The sequence below is a fragment of the Phyllobates terribilis genome, unplaced genomic scaffold (genome assembly GCF_046119375.1).
Source record: "Phyllobates terribilis strain yellow unplaced genomic scaffold, ASM4611937v1 Scaffold_7__3_contigs__length_470593459, whole genome shotgun sequence".
NCBI classification, from domain to species: domain Eukaryota; kingdom Metazoa; phylum Chordata; class Amphibia; order Anura; family Dendrobatidae; genus Phyllobates; species Phyllobates terribilis.
In genome coordinates, this window is record NW_027362767.1 from 435,727,799 (window position 1) to 435,745,331 (window position 17,533).

At 47.4% G+C, this 17,533-nt stretch overlaps 2 long non-coding RNA genes across 2 annotated transcripts in view; both read right to left on the bottom strand.

Annotated features, from left to right (window-relative positions):
* LOC141155299 (uncharacterized) overlaps positions 1-9,474 on the bottom strand; it is a 30,274-nt gene extending 20,800 nt beyond the window's left edge. The window contains exons 1-3 of the long non-coding RNA XR_012247532.1: positions 9,372-9,474; positions 8,545-8,658; positions 6,396-6,577 (exon numbers count right to left, since the gene is read on the bottom strand). This is a non-coding gene — a long non-coding RNA (uncharacterized lncRNA). The remainder of the gene's footprint in view (positions 1-6,395; positions 6,578-8,544; positions 8,659-9,371) is intronic.
* A 4,606-nt stretch (positions 9,475-14,080) lies between these two features.
* On the bottom strand, positions 14,081-15,167 carry LOC141153340 (uncharacterized). Its single transcript, XR_012247287.1, has 3 exons — positions 14,954-15,167; positions 14,402-14,603; positions 14,081-14,199 (listed from the first exon to the last, which is right to left on the bottom strand). It is a non-coding gene; the product is annotated as an uncharacterized lncRNA (long non-coding RNA).
* Between the last annotated feature and the right edge of the window lie 2,366 nt (positions 15,168-17,533).

Here is a 17,533-nt window from a genome sequence, read left to right on the forward strand (position 1 = left end):
CTAAGGACCCGCAGACAGCTGCCTGCCCTGCCTGTAAACCCAGCTAGTAGCTGTACCCTTAATACTAGTGGGGAAAGCCAGGTTAGACCACCACCAGACAGTGGGTTACGGAGGTCAACCCGGAGCACTAGGGGTCAAATACCAGCTCGCTGGAAGATCTAAATGCACAGTGTATATATTTAATGTTTTATGTTTGTACCCTGGTTATTAATACTGTTTTCCCAGTTTTTATAGATATATGGACTAACAAGTTATGAACTTTGAGTAACCGGGACTTCCTTGTAAATATGTTCGGAGCCTAACCAAAGGAATGAATAAAGACTGTCAAGGACTAGGGGCAAGGACAGACCCCCACCTGGTTAAGGCTCCGGTTGTGTTGGTGATATAGACACCCGGTCACAGACCACACTGTGACCTAAAGAACTCAATATGTGATGTTGTTCGTTATTTCCTTCCCTGTTGTGTTTATGGTCATGTATTTATACTCTGTATTTGTGTTTCCTGTTTAGTCCCGGAGTACTAAATTTTACTAGGGGGGAATGTGTCACCCCAGGCCTGGATGCCACAAATATTAAAGGCTGTGTCTGAGAGCAGGAGGGAGGTTCCCTGGTCAGGGACAATTAGCATACAGCACCTCCTGTCCCAGGCCAGTAGGGGGAGCAGGCTGCCCCTATAAAAGCTGGAACTGAGGGCAGGGTTAGAGAGAACTGGACGACCTAGCTCAGGACTGAGACTAGTCCCAGAGAAGGAGGGACAGTTGAGCTGTAGCCAAGGAGTCCGTGAGGCAGAGGAGAAGCTGCGAGCCAGGGACAGAGGCGACGAGAGCCGGTCCTGGCTGAGAGAATCACCACCGGACATTGGGGTTCGAGGCTGTCAGGGTTGCAAGCCCTGCAGCAGATAACCAACCCGCAAGGGATTTCAGGTCCCTTGGCCTAAGAAGCCTGGAGGCTCCACCATACAGAGGGACCGGTACAGCACGGAAAAGCAAAAGGTACCTAAGGCCCGAGTCGCAAGCCATACAGGCGAAGTACACGGCCAGCTCAGGGACGTGGGCTATTACACCACGAAAAGGGGGATAGTCAGCAAGGGCAGAGAGAGAACGGTAGGCCTTCACACTCACCCTGACCAGTGGGGCTCGCCCGAATGCCCTCAGACACCCAGGCCCATTCCTGCCCGGTACTCCTGTAGGGTCAGTAGTAATACCTACAATAAAGACCCTGGACCTTTTGAAGCAGACTCTGAACTCTTATTACTGCGGCCTACACCATCACCCCCAGCATCCACCTACATTGCCCTGAGGCTACACTCTTCCCGTGGGGAGTTATCCTATCCCTGTGCTGCACACCAACACCAGCCTCAGCGGTCTGCCTTGCAGCGGCGGTCATCCCTGATCGCAATCCACGGGTGGCGTAGTCGGACATTCATAACTCTACAAATAGACTGCCACAGCATTTGGTCTGACCACCCTGAGCCACGGGATCGGGTTGTCACTACTACCCGCATCATCGCACTGAAGCCCGGTTCCGGGTGCTCCACGGCCCAGGGGGCGAGTCACGTGCACTAGAGAAATACTCCGGGTTACATTACAAAGACCAGCCATCTCTGTGATACATATCTCCCATCGACTACGCGACCATTAGCCACCTTACATACCTCCCCCTATGCCTAAAGCTGTGGGACTTGAAACCTTCTATTGACAGACAGGGGATTCTCGATAGGGCATCAGAATTAACATGTAGCCTCCCTGCTCTATGTTCTACCTGGAAGTTATAATCCTGTAGGGCTAAAAAACAGCGGGTGACCCTAGCATTTTTACCCTTAGTTTCCCTCAGCCATCTGAGTGGGGCATGGTCGGCTACCAATCTAAACTTACGTCCTTTGAGATAGTACCGTAATGTGTCCACCGCCCACTTTATGGCCAAGCACTCCTTCTCTATGACTGCATAATTCCTCTCACATGAGGACAGCTTCCTACTCAGGTAGAGAACAGGGTGCTCCTCCCTGTGTATCCCCTGGGAAAGGACTGCTCCCTAACTGACATCCGAGGCGTCCGTTTGCAGTATAAACTCTTTCTTAAAGTCGGGGGCCACAAGGACCAGTTGCTGACACAGCGCCACCTTCATCTCTTGAAAGGCCGACTCCGCCTCTGCAGTTCTTCTCTTAGCCATAGTCGATTTCGTCCCCTTAAGAAGGTCAGTCAAGGGTACGGCCATCATGGCGAAGCTCGGGATGAACCTCCTGTAGTATCCCACGAAGGCTCTAACCTGTTTCTTTGACAGCGGTCTCGGCCAGGTTTGGATTGCCTCCACTTTACTGATTTGGGGTTTTATCTCTCCTCTCCTTACTACATAACCCAGGTATTTGGCTTCTTCTTTCCCCATGGCACATTTCTTCAGGTTTATTGAAAACCCCACCTTCCTTAGAGCATCAAACACTGTCTGGACCTTTTCCAGATGACTCTCCCAGTCGGGGCTGAAGATAACAATATCGTCCAGGTATGCAGATTGCTTATGGGGTGCAAGGATTTGATCCGTAGCTCTCTGGAAGGTTGCAGGGGCCCCCTGCAGTCCAAACGGCATCCGGACATATTGGAAGCATCCGTACGGCATAGAAAATGTAGTCTTCTCCTTGGCTCCCTTTGCCATGTGGATCTGCCAATATCCCTTCGTTAAATCCAAGGTGGTTATGTACCTTGCTGGTCCAAGTCTCTCAATCAGCTCATCGACACGCAGCATTGGATACGCGTCAAATTTGAAAACTTCATTCAATTTCCGATAGTCATTGCAGAAACTCCACTCACCATCGCGTTTTGGGACCAGGACATTAGGGCTCGACCAACCGCTCTTGGATTCTTCAATGACTCCGAGCTTCAGCATATGAGCCACCTCTTTAGAGATCAACTCTCGTCGGGCCTCAGGTATCCGATAGGGCTTCAAGTTCACCCGCACATGTGACTCCGTCAGAAACTTGTGTTCTATGACGCTTGTGCAGCCTGAAAATTCTGAGAACAGGTCCCTGTTCTTCTGCAGCAACTCCCGATACTGCTGTTTTTGCTCCTTCGTTAGCGTCTCCGCTATTGTGACCCCTCCAACCTCGCCTTCTGGTTTAAAGAGCAAGCATGGAGCTTCCACCGCATCTCTGTCTTGCCACGGCTTGATGAGGTTGACGTGATATATCTGGTATGGCTTACGTCGTCCCGTTCACTTCGCCAACCTTTTCCACCACCTCATACGGTCCTTGCCACTTGGCCAGGAACTTGCTTTCCACGGAAGGTATCAGAACGAGGACCCTGGCCTGCACCTCTTGTACGTGGAGGAGATGTCCTTTTATGATGGGCATCACCTTCGCAATCCTCTCCTGCATCAGAGCGACATGCTCGATGACTCTTCTGTAGGGCGTGACTTCGGCTTCCCAGGTTTCCTTTGCTACATCCAGGAGACCTTGCGGAAGTCGGCCATACAGCAGTTCGAATGGCGAGAACCCCGTAGAGACCTGTGGAACCTCTCGAATGGAGAACAACAGATAAGGGAGGAGACAGTCCCAGTCTCTACAGTCTTTTTCTATGGCCTTCCTCAGCATACATACTCTTTAGCGTTTTATTAAACCTCTCCATGAGGCCATCTTTCCGCGGATGGTACACTGAAGTCCTCAGTTGGGAGATTTGCAAGACCTTGCATAACTCCCTCATTACCTTACTCATAAAGGGTGTTCCCTGGTCGGTCAGAATCTCCCTTAGTAAACCTGTCCAGGAAGAAATATGGACCAATTCGCGGGCTATACTCTTTGCGGAGGAGTTTCTCAGGGGAATTGCTTCCGGATAGCGTGTGGCATAGTCCAGGATGACCAAGATATATTGATGCCCACGAGCAGATTTAACCAGGGGACCAACCAAGTCCATGGCGATTCTCTCGAATGGCACTTTAATAATGGGCAATGGCACGAGGGGACTTGCAATACTTTAATATTTCCTGGTGACACTCGGGCCAATAGAACCTCTGCATAATCCGTTCCTGCGTTTTTTCCACCCTTAGATGTCCCCCCAAGATATGCGAATGGACCATATCCAACACCTTCCGTCTATAGGGACCTGGCACTATTAACTGCTCCACCAGCTCTTCCCTCACTTCTGTGACCCGGTACAACAATTCCCTACTTATCATAAAACAGGGAAACCTGGTGTCAGCCCCGGGCTCCTGTGCCACTCCATTTATGACCGTGACATTATTGAAGGCTTCCTTCAACGTTAGGTCCCTATTAGTGTTGATCGAGCACTAAAATGCTCGGGTGCTCAAAGCTCGGGCCGAGCTCGCCGTGATACTCGGGTGCTCGACCCGAGCAGCGAGCCCAATGTTAGTCTATGGGAGACCCGAGCATTTTTGCGGTGGCACCCCCGGCAGTCTTTTAAAAGCCTAACAAGTGCCCAAAACGATAGTGACAGTGCTCAAATAACATGGGGACAGCATGGGGATCGCCCCAGGAAGCATTTCTGACCCCCAGGTCACTGCTGTCAACAACGTGGTCAGAGGTATTAAGCCACTTTTACGGGCTCACAATAAAACGTTCAAAAACGAAACTGAAACTTTTTTCCTGTGAAATATGTTAAGGAATTTATTTTCCAGGGTAAAGACTTGTGTATAAGGTAAAATAAATAACCAAAAACAAAAATTCTCCTCCACACCTTCGGCTATGTTCACAAGTAGCATTTTTTATGCGTTTTTGCACTTTTGTATTGCTTTCAACTGTGACAAATGCATTCACCGGGAAATGTCATTTTAACATTTTACAACCTTATCTGGCCAAGTGCTGTGTGACACATGCATAAAGTGCTGAAAAGACATGGGAACAGCATGGGGAAGACCCCTGGAAGCATCTCTGACACCCAGGTAACTGTCTAAAAGTGTGCCCATCAGAAGTGATCCTTGCCGCATCAGAAGATGCAGACTTGCAACTATCCCCATGCAAGTTCTAGTCCCAGGGCAGTGTTCAATTGTACCTCCCCCATTCCTTGCAATATAAGCGCAAGTATGCAGCCTGCCACCCACCCACCCCCAGGCTGCAATACTATACTGCTTGCTTGCTTGCACTTGAAATTGGGCCTTTTAGGCATGTGGAGGCGGAATCTGGCCACCACGTCATGGCTGCATTGGCGGCCTGGAATCCATACTCAGTCCCCAGCCACCCGGCGGCCGGGTGTCCATGCTCGGTCCCCAGCCGCTCCGTGGCCGGGTGTCCACACACGGTTCCCAGCCGCCTGGGGGCAGCCGGGTGTCCATAAACGGTCCCCAGCCGCCCCTATTTCTCCTTGGAACATCCCCCCACACACTTTTCTTAGCCCGGCCTGCTTTAGGGCAGCATTGGACAAGCCCACCAGAGAACCAGACTCCTCCGGTGGGCCCTGGCTTCTCCATCAGGGGAGTTGAGAGTGCCAAGGTGAGGAGCATGATGATGATGACAGAAGTTAGCATCCGCTTTGTTTTCTTTTAATGCAAGTGTAAGTGTGCAGCCTGCCACCCACCCACCCCCAGACTGCAATGCCATACTGCTAGCTTGCACTTGAAATGGGGCCTTTTAGTTTGGAGGAGGCCGAAGCTGGCCACTACCTCATGGCTGCTTCGGCAGCGAGGTATCCATACTCAGTCCCCAGCCGCTCCTATTTGTCCTGGTGTGCCTTATACATAAGATTAAGCGCGTATACCAAAACATTACCTGTGCCCTCCCCAGTGCATTTAGTGGGAAGGAGAGCCTATTCCGCTGTAGTGTGTGCATGCCAAACCCCTGTTCATGGTACATGCGAAGATGCCTCCCACCCTGCACCTGTCGTTGCAGACTTGCAACTATCCCCGTTCAAGTCCTTGTCCCAGGGTAGTGTTCAATTGTACCTCTCCCATTCCTTGCAATGCAAGCGCAAGTATGCAGCCTGCCACCCACCCACCCCCAGGCTGCAATACCATACTGCTTGCTTGCTTGCATTTTAAATTGGGCCTTTTAGGCATGTGGAGGCGGAATCTGGCCACCACGCTAGGGCTGCGTCGGCGGCCTGGTATCCATACTCAGTCCCCAGCCGCCCAGTGGCCGGATGTCCCCGCTTGCTCCCCAGCCTCCAGGGAGTGGCCGGGTGTCCATACTCGGTCCCCAGCCACCCCTATTTGTCCCGGTAACCTTTCCCACACTTTTCTTAGCCTGGCCTACTTTAGGGCAGCATTGGCCGAGCCCACCAGACAACCAGACTCCTCCGGTGGGCCCTGGCTTCTCCATCAGGGGAGTTGAGAGTGCCAAGGTGAGGAGCATGATGAGGATGATAGAAGTTAGTATCTGCTTTGTTTTGTTGGAATTCAAGCGCATGTACTGTATGTAGTAGCGGCTAGGCCTGAGGAGCGTTTTGGCGCATATCCTACCTCCTCCTCGGATTGCTGGATGTTTTCCTGCTACTATCCAAGTTCTATGACTCCGGTTAAAACAAAGCTTCAGGTGATAAATGATGGATGAGGTGGTGGCAAAGGAGAAAGAGCAGGAGGAACAGGGACCATTCACATCAATATCAGGCCAGTCAACCAGATATGTCTTGTAGGATATGTTTCTGTAACAAAAGGAGCGGTTCGGTTACACAGTTATAGGGCATACAGTGAGTGCAATGCCTACCAAAAATTTCGAGGCACTCCAATGCCCCTTGGAAATGACATGGAGGTCAGAGGGCCTTAACTAAACCTTTTTTTCCCATTTATAGCAACTGGGTCTCCTGTGCACTGTTGGCCTAAGCAGTGAATGGAAGGCTTTCCAAAAATTATGAGGAACTGCAATGTCCCTTACAAGAGCCATGCAGTACAGCATATTACAAACATAAGTCCCATTATTGGGGAGTGGGTCTCCCATAGGATTTGCTTATGCCTTCCAAGCAAAAGCTTCCAAAAATTAGGACAGAGTAACTTGCAATGCCCCTTACAAGAGCCATGCAGTACAGCATATTACAAACATAAGTCCCATTATTGGGGAGTGGGTGTCCCATAGGATTTGCTTATGCCTTCCAAGCAAAAGCTTCCAAAAATTAGGACGGAGCAACTTGCAATGCCCCTTACAAGAGCCATGCAGTACAGCATATTACAAACATAAGTTCCATTATTGGGGAGTGGGTCTCCCATAGGATTTGCTTACGCCTTCCAAGCAAAAGCTTCCAAAAATTAGGATGGAGCAACTTGCAATGCCCCTTACAAGAACCATGCAGTACAGCATATTACAAACATAAGTCCCATTATTGGGGAGTGGGTCTCCCATAGGATTTGCTTATGCCTTCCAAGCAAAAGCTGACAAAAATAAGGACGGAGGAGCTTGCAATGCTGGCACCCTGGTGGTATAGTGGTGGTGGAGGCTGAGCATAAGGGAAGAACATAAAACAGCCGAAATGAGGAAGCGTATACCCATGTGTGGGTGTGAAGCGGTGCATGTGAATACACCTCCCGAAATAACACAGTGGATTTGACTTTATGTTACTTTGCTGTCATTTGGTGGTGATGAGAAGTCTGGCCCATTCCAGCCCTTGTTCATTTTGATAAGGGTCAGCTTGTCAGCATTGTCAGTTGACAGGCGAGTGCGCTTATCAGTTATAATTCCCCCAGCGGCACTAAAAACACGCTCCGATAACACGCTAGCGGCAGGGCAGGCCAGGACCTCCAAGGCGTACAGAGCGAGTTCATTCCAAGTGTCCAGCTTGGATACCCAATAATTAAAAGGCACAGAGGAATCACGGAGGACGCTGGTACGGTCGGCAAGGTACTCCCTCACCATCTTTTGAAACTTTCCACTCCTTGTGAGAGTACCCCGCGCCTCAGGGCCTGTAAGCTGGGCGGGTGTCAGAAATCTGTCCCAGAATGTTGACAGTGTTCCCCTGCCTCTGCTGGATTGGAGTTGCATCTCTCTCACCTGTACACCTTGGTTGGGCAACGAACTGTGACCTCTGCCGCTAGCGTGTTCAGCTGGGAATTTTTTTAAGAGTTCTGCAGCAAGGGCCTTCTGGTACTGCCACATTTTTGTAGACCTCTCCACCTCAGGAATAAGAGAGTGAAAGTTCTCCTTGTAGCAGGGGTCTAAAAGTGTCACCAACCAGTAATGACTGTCACCCAACATTTTGACAACGCAAGGGTCACGGTTAAAGCAGCGTAACATAAAGTTAGCCATGCGTGCCAGACTGGTAACGGGCAAGACTTCCGTGTACTCACCAAGATGACGACTGACCATGCTCTCCTCCTACTCCTCCTCCCCCCTGTCCTCAGGCCACCCACACTGAACCGACTGTATGACAGTTGTACAGGTACTACCGTCTACAGCGCATGATACCAGCTCCGGTTCTTCCTCCTCCTCCTCTCCCTCATTGTTCCCCAATGCACGTTGGGATGAGATGAGGCTGGGCTGTGTGTAATCGCCCATTACGGGTTCTTGATCCATCTCATCATACTCTGGCTGCAATGCCTCCTCTTTAATTCTCTGCAGAGAGTGTTGCAAAAGACAGAGAAGTGGAATGATGACGCTAATGATGGCGTCATCGCCACTCACCATCTTGGTGGCCTCCTCAAAGTTTGTCAGGATGGTACATATGTCAGACATCCATGTCCACTCCTGAGGTCTTATGTGTGGAGTCTGACCTGAATATCGACGGCCTTGTTGCATCTGAAAAAAGGGAAAAGAGGTGTGCTATGAAGCAGTGATCACCCAGCAATACTTCAATAAATTATCAAACGTTATAATAAGTGACAATAAATTTTATTCATTACAAATATAAATACATACAAACAACGTCAAAAAACCCAAATAGCTAAAACACAAGTAAAATCAATATAGTGGGGGTTACCCACTAATTTGAAGCCCACCTGCTCCAAAAAAAAACATCCCTAGTTACAACAGAAGAAGCAGTACCATAATACAACAAGTGCCAGTATTATCCCTGGTGATCAATATCGTACACATGCAAATTAGTTATGACTGCCTGACATTAGTATTCAAGGAGGTGTACTATAGTCCAGAAAGATGAAGAGGGAAATATGTGCCTACTACAGCAGAGTATATATTGAAAAATACAAAGAGTCCCAAACATAAATGAAGCCCATATAGAATATCTGAGCTGACAAATACTATATACTCACATACCACAAAAAGTACTATTCAGGGTATAAATAAATACAAAACCCTTTCATGCTGTAAGTATCCCTCCAGCACATAATAGCGCTACGATCAATCACCTCCCTGAGCACAAAATCCTATGCTGGGATGAAGCAGGCGGGCATTCAGTGCCCAATGCGTGTCGCCACTACACGTGGCTTCATCAGGGGTCTATAGGGCACAGGTAAGATGACGCTGTTATATATAATCAAGAACCTAATTACCATTTCAGCAGCTGATATGCAGCCACTCCAAACCATACATTGCAGGAACATGGCGTGACCCCCAACCTGGAAGTGCTATGCATTGCACATGTGCTGGAGAGCATACAGGAAGTGAGGGGGAGGATCGCATCCTCCCCATGGTAACCCAAACGCTGCAGCTTGTGCAAAGATGCACATTGCACAAAGCAGACAAAGCCATGATGAGCAGGGTGATGCCCGCATCCCAAAGGCTAAAGGTCACATCATATATGTTGGAAAGTTATGCATTATGCGCAAGGAGAGAGCACGATCATAGTGAGAATATTTTGTCTTTCATAGGTGTAATGCCATATGCTGGGCATCCTGCCACAGGCTATCCCAAGTCCTAATAAATCCTGTCTGACCCTAAAGGTCATCAAATTAATCTAGTTATTTATAACATACCCCCATAACAGCTTGGCACACAGGAGAGTTGGCCAGAGGCAAACAAAGTATACCTGAATCAGAGAGAGCACAATTATGGATAGCTAGCAAAAAAAAAAAAAAAAAAAAAAGCGCCTTCAAAAACAACTTTTCTTTCCCTTTTCTTCCCCTTTCTTCCTTTTTCCTTTGTGAAGGAAAGAAAAAAAAAATAATTCTTATATTTTTATAAATAATATTATGCCGATACACACTGACAGTATCACAAGCATTCTCCAATATACAGTGAGCACTGCTCATTTAAACATGGTATACGACCCGGCGTAGCACCCGCACAGCTATAGATAAACGTACACATAAGTCAGAGACAAAAATATATATACCGTATATTCCGGCGTATAAGACGACTTTTGAAGACTGAAAAATCTTCTGTCTAGTCTGGGGTCGTCTTATACGCCGGTAATGCTTTTGAACTTTCAGAAATTGACATGCGGGGATACTCTGGGGGTGCTAATAAGCTGCCGTGGCCGTATCCCTGCCATGTGGGAGTTAATATAAGGTGGAGGGAGTTAAAATACGGCGGCGGTAGGTCCAGACAGTCAGCGCTTCTGTGCTGAAACTGACACATCGCTGCGTATTCCCAGCTCCGGACACAGCGCAGGGCTTCTGTGCCGACAGCTTTCACTTGTCACAGAAGCGCTGCGCTGTGTCCGGAGCAGGGAAGTTCGCATCGCTTCTGTGACAATATATAAAAAGCCGGCAATTCAGCATCGGCATAAGCCGGCACCCGACAATTTAGAATAGAAAGAATAGAGCTTCACACATAGATTAGATAGATAGAAACATGTCAGTCACATATATAAGAAGTACAGTGACAGTGTTGCTTACTGTACTTGTCATTTAGTGTAAAGGATTTATTAAAACAAATAATAGTGTTTTCATGCACTGTCTCTTTAAAAAAGCCGGCCGGCAATTCAGCATCTGTACCCGACAATTTATAATAGACAGAATAGAGCTTCACACATAGATTAGATAGATAGAAACATGTCAGTCACATATATATGAAGTACAGGGACAGTGCTGGTTACTGTACTTGTCATCTAGTGTTAAAATAACGGATTTATTAAAAAAAAAATTGGCGTGGGGTTCCCCTTAATTTTAGTCTCTAGCGGGGGTTAAGCAGACGGCTGGGGCAGATGTTTGAAGCCTGGGAAGGGGGTAATACCCACGGAGCTTCCCAGGCTACTAATATCAGCCCCCAGCTGAATACCTAGCCTTTACTAGCTATTAAAATGGGGGATCCCAAAAAAATGACGTGGGGTCCCCCCTATTTTAATAGCTAGCAAAGGCTAGGCAGACAGCTGGGGGCTGATATTAATAGCCCAGGAAGGGTGCCATGAATATTGGCCCCCTCCCAGGCTAGAAACACCAGCCGTCAGCCGCCCCAGAAATGGCGCATTCATAGGATGCGCCAATTCTGGCACTTAGCCTCGCTCTTCCACGCTGCCCTGGTGCGGTGGCAGTGGGGTAATAGGGCTGGGGTTGATGTCAGCTTATAATGCCAGCTGACATCAAGCCCAGGTTAGTAATGGAGAGGCGTCTATAAGACACCCCCATTACTAACCCCATAGTCAAAGTTAAAAAAAACACAAACACCCAGAATAAAGTCCTTTAATTGAAATAAAGACACAAATCTTTATTGTTCTAAATTAAACCATACTTACCATCACGCCCATTCCAGCTGAAGCCAACGATCTCCTGTAATAAAAATAAAATAATAAAGCAACCTCATCCTTACCTTTCCATGGTTCCCAGGACGGGTCCAGCTCTGCTACATCGAGATGACAGGCTGGACCGCAGCAGAACGCTGCCATCCAGCCTGTCATCCCGCAGACACTGAGAAGCGCAGGCATGCTTGCGCTCCTCAGTGTCTGACTGTGACGGCATCCAGATGAGCCGACAATGAACTCAGCTCACCTCCTGGATGTCCGTCACTGACAGCGTGGGAAACTTCTACTGCGCATGCGGGGAGCAGGAGAATTTTCCCACGCTGTCAGTGACGTGCATGAGGTGAGCAGAGTTCATTGGACATGATCTCGGCTCATCTGGATGCCGTCACAGTCAGACACTGAGGAGCACAAGCATGCCTGCGCTTCTCAGTGTCTGCCGCATGGCAAGCTGAACGGCAGCGTTCTGCTGCGGTGCAGCCTGTCATGTGAATGTAGCAGAGCTGGACCGGTCCTGGGAACCATGGAAAGGTAAGGATGAGGTTGCTTTATTATTTTACTTTTATTGCAGGAGATCGTTGGCTTCAGCTGGAATGGGCGTGATGGTAAGTATGGTTTAATTTAGAACATTAAAAAATTGTGTCTTTATTTCAATTAAAGGACTTTATTCTGGGTGTTGTGTTTTTTTTAATTACTTTACTAGAAATTCATGGTGGTCATGTCTAATATTGGCGTGACCCCATGAATTTCGGGCTTAGGGCCAGCTGATAATGCCAAGCTGGCCCTAACCCCTTTATTACCCAGTGAGCCACCGCACCAGGGCCCTGGATGAGTTGGGTACAGCGCCAGAAGATGGCGCTTCTATGAACGCGCCATTTTCCGGGGTGGCTGCGGACTGCAATTTGCAGCGGGGGGGGCCCAGAAAGCTTGGGCCTCCCTGCGCTGCGGATTCCAGCCCCCAGCAGCCTAGTTGTACCTGGCTGGACACAAAAATAGGGCGAAGCCCCATGTATTTTTTTTTTAAATTATTTCATGAAATAATTAAAAAAAAAAGGGCTTCCCTATATTGTTGTGTCCGGCCAGGTACAAATAGGCAGCTGGTGGTTGGGGGCAGCCCGTTCCTGCCTGCTGTACCTGGCTGGACACAAAAATATGGCGAAGCCCCACGTCAACATTTTTGGGAAAAATTAATTACAAAATTAATAATTTAGGGACTGCATCTTTATTAACCCCTCAATTGTCATTTAGTGTTAAAATAAAGGATTTTTTAAAAAGAAAATTGGCGTGGGATCCACCATCATTATAGTCTCTAGCGGAGGTTAAGCAGACGGCTGGGGCAGATGTTTGAAGTCTGGGAAGAGGGTAATACCCACGGAGCTTCCCAGGCTACTAATATCAGCCCGCAGCTGAATACCTAGCCTTTACTAGCTATTAGAATGGGGGACCCCCCCAAAAAAATGACGTGGGGTCCCCCCTATTTTAATATGTTTATGAGTGACAGTTTTCCTGCTATATACCTGCATGTCATAAGAATTTAAATTAAAAAAAGGACAATGTTAAATTCAAATCTGTTTTTTTTTAATTTTTACCGGTGTTTGGTATGCGTTGGAAAAGGGGTAGTCTTATACGGTGAATATATCCTAAACTCGATATTTTAACAGGAAAGTAGGGGGGTCGTCTTATACACCAGGTCGTCTTATACGCCGGAATATACGGTATACGATTTTATTATGGATAAATATGACCAAATTGGATTTCAGTCGATCCCAAGAACCCCATTATATAGAGGGCTTCTCATCATCCCAAAGCTCCCCCAAAAAAACTGCTGTATAACACTGTGATGCGGTTGGTTTAATTATATCTCAGTGGGGGGCCAATCAGGTCTGCAAGGCAAGTAAAATTCTATATGAAATACTGATGGTGAATAAGGGGTACTTTTAGTCTCCACAAACAATCAAGATGCCCATAACAACACCGCAGGACAGACCCAAGTGCTTGCATGTATGTTAGGTATCCAAGTGTAATTATCTGCCACAAGATTGATGTTAAACAAATATATTCACTCGGGTTTATGAGGACAAGGTGCCATTCAAAGAGAGACGAGACCCTCATATTTGAGTATCTTATGCGATATCCAAGTTCGACATATAGCTGATACAGCCACTACGCATACCTTTTACCCTCTTTGGAAAGACCCAAACCTCAAATGAGTTGTTGGTATATATAAAGACAAAGTAAAAGTTATTATAAATATGTCAGGCTTTACGTCTAAAGATGAGGGAAACCCCCCCATATATGCAATATTGATCATCAGGGAGACAAAGAACGGACAAAATGTCAAACCACCTGGAACACAACAGAGGAAAAGTCTCCATAAAAACAGACCCATAGCTCAGATCATCAAAAGACAATTAATTATTTTATAGTTCATGATATACCAGGCAATTGCAATGGAGAGTCCAGAAACAGAGTCATCAAAACAATAGCAATAGCCACCAATGCTCGTTCCATTAGTCCAGTCCAGATGGTTGCACTATTCCATATGTGAGGTCCAAACAGGCGATGGAGCCTAGGTCCTCCATAATCTTCATAGTGTTCTGTGTATCCCACATCCAGGTGATATTCCATCTTGTCCTCCTATATTGTTTTGTACCGGGGTCATCCTCACAGTCCTTCCAGTACCATTTCCATAATGTCCAGACCTGGGCCAGGAAAGTTGGAGATAGGGGCATTATTACAAATAATTCACAGCAGTTTATAAAACCCTGTGAATAATAACTCTCCATTTAGTCCCTTAGGAGCCAGGCTGTGCAAATTATAGATCCATTTCGATTCGCATCTCAAAAGTGCCTTTGTCAGGTCACCCCCCCTTATGTTTGTGCGAACACGCTCCAATCCAATTACCTGCAGTCCCACTATTCTGCTCCTATGGACCTCCAGGAAATGTGCAGCCACTGATGTAATAGGTTTGTCTTTGTCCCGGTCTCTCTTTGCCATTGAGATATTCGAGAGATGTTGCTGTATCCTCTTTCTTAGTTCCTGCGTCGTCTGCCCCACATAGATTTTCGGGCAGCCACAGACCAGAGCGTAGACCAGATTACGGGATCTGCAATTAAAATAGGCCTTAGATTGAATCTTGAATGGCACACTTGGCAGTACAATGCCATCTTGTGCCACAGTGTACTGGCAAATGTTGCAACTACCACAGGGGTATGTTCCCAAAAGCTTATTACCCCTTTCCAAACTCCTTACAGGACGTACAAAATGGCTATTGCAAAGGCTATCCTTGAAGTTTTTCGCCCTCCGAGCAACCAAGCTAGGTGCTGCCGGGATAGGTTTCATTAGTTTTGGCTCACTAAGCAAAATACCCCAGTTTTTAGTGAGGATCTCCCGGATGTCACTCCAGTGGTTGTTAAAGGTCGTAATCAAGCTTAGTGGCCTAGCACAATTTCTTACCTGTGCTTGGAGTAGATCATCACGGTTCCTAGATTTTGCTCCCTCAAATGCATCAGAGATGATCCGTCTCGGATAGCCCCTTTTGATAAAACGTTGAGTCAACTCTTTGGAATGTCGCTGAAACTCCTCCGATGTGGTACAGTTCCTCCTGAGTCGGAGGAACTGTCCCTTTGGGATGCCATTTTGTTGGTGTTTCGGATGAAAACTTGTGTAGTGCAATAAGCTATTTGTAGCTGTTTCTTTCCTAAAAAGAGTGGTACAGATTTCATTACCAACCTTCATTAGCTTCAGATCCAGATAATCAATTTCCTTATTCGAGATTTTAGATGTTAATCGAATATTCAAGCTATTCCTATTAAGTTCAGAAATAAAGGTCACACACTCCTCCATAGTCCCACTCCACAGCATAAATACGTCGTCTATAAATCTGAGCCATGTGTGAACATGGCTACAGAAAGACTCGTGCTTGTAGACCACAGTCTCCTCCCACCACCCTAAATATAGATTTGCATATGATGGCGCACATCTCGCACCCATCGCGGTCCCTGCTATTTGACGATAGAATTTGCGATCAAAGACAAAATAATTTTTGTCCAGGACAAAATGTAGTAACTCCAGAATGAATGAGTCCTGTCTACGATTACCCGTAGTGTGCTGGTCCAGGAAGTAAGTAACCGCCTGTATGCCCAAATCATGGGATATACTTGTGTAAAGGGCCTCCACATCTAAGGACACCAAAATAGTGCTTTCAGATACAACCAATCCCTTAGCATGATGGATAAGGTGGGAAGAATCCCTCACAAAGGATTTTAATGATTGGGCTAATGGCTGGAGAAAGTAGTCCAAGTAGATACACGGGCGCTCAAACAACCCCCCTATGCCTGAGACAATGGGCCTACCTGGTGGTTCCACCAGAGACTTGTGAACCTTGGGCAGCAAAAAGAAGGTTGGTACGATCGGGTGTGCGGTGATAAGATAATCCATTTCCTTCTTGCTCAAAATGCCATTGTGACCTGCCCTTCGAATTAATGTGTCCAATCTGTCCTTAAAAAAGGAAGTGGGGTCAGATGGTAACAAATGATAACAAGACATATTTGACAACTGCCGGTCAGTCTCTTTGGTATAAAGCTCAATGGGCCACAAAACAATATTCCCACCCTTGTCAGCCTCGCGGATGATGAAATCCTGATTCATAGATAAATTTGTGAGTGCATTCCTTTCCTCACGACTCAAATTGTTATATCTGTGTCTGTCCGGTTTTAAATTCTCAATATCCCTACACATGTTCTCAAAGAAAATTTGTACCACCGGGAACATGGAGAATGCTGGTGTAGCTTGGGATAGGAGTCTACCTGCGAATCTGCTCTGAGTCCTCGAGTTCTCACTTTCCTGTAGAAGGTCTAAAAGATCCTGGAAGGTCTGTCTTTCATCAAGCGGAAGGCCATCAATAAGGGAGGGCTGGTGATACAATAATTTAAAAGTAAGTTGCCGACAAAACAAATATGTGTCTTTGACCAAATCAAACTTGTTTAAGGTATTCATTGGTGAGAAGGAGAGACCCCTGGTTAACACAGATCTCTCAATCTCAGACAGCACATATGTAGACAAATTAATGATTTGCAATTCACCAATTTCACTCATACCTGTGTTGTCTATGTTTAAGTTTGGTGTCTCCTGTTGTTCCGGGTCTCCCGTTTGTAAGTTGGGGACCATACCCTGTAACCTCTGTTCCTTTTTCCTTTTTTGGTTAGCGCCACTTCTTGTCCCCCTGCGGCCCCTTCGGTGTCGCTTGGTTCTGAGGATAAAAATTTTTGATTTGGATGGTGCCCTCCATAGTTTAGTGTTTATTGGCCTTGTTGCATCTGGTACTCCACAACTGCTCTCTTCTGCTCACAAATCCTTTGCAACATGTGGAGGGTAGAGTTCCAACGTGTGGGGACATCACACACCAGTCGGTGTGCCGGAAGCTGCAAACGCTGCTGCAACACAGCAGGGGCAGCGGAAGCTGTAGCCGACTTGCGAAAATGAGCTGACAGGCGGCGTACTTTCACGAGCAGATCTGGCAACTCGGGGTACGATTTAAGAAACCGCTGAACCACAAGGTTAAGCACATGAGCCAGGCATGGTACGTGTGTGATCTCACCTCAGAGCCGCCACCAGGTTACGGCCATTGTCACACACGACCATGCCGGGATGTAGGTTCAGCGGTCTCAGCCACAGATCTGCCTGCTCTTTCACAGCTGTCCACAACTCACAAGCAGTGTGAGGTTTATCACCTAAGCTTATGAGTTTCAGCACAGCCTGTTGCCGCTTGGCGGAGGCAGTACTGCAGTGTTTCCAGCTTGTAACTGATGTAGTGATATCGGAGATGGAGGCTGAACATGAGGAGGAGGAGGAGGATGATGTGTACACTGTGGGGGCAACTCTGACTGACATAGGGCCCGCAATCCTCGGTGTGGGGAGGACGTGTTCCGTCCCAAGGTCCGACTGGGTCCCGGCTTCCACTATGTTTACTCAGTGTGCCGTCAGAGAGATGTACCATCCCTGGCCACAAGCACTTGTCCACGTGTCCGTTGTCAG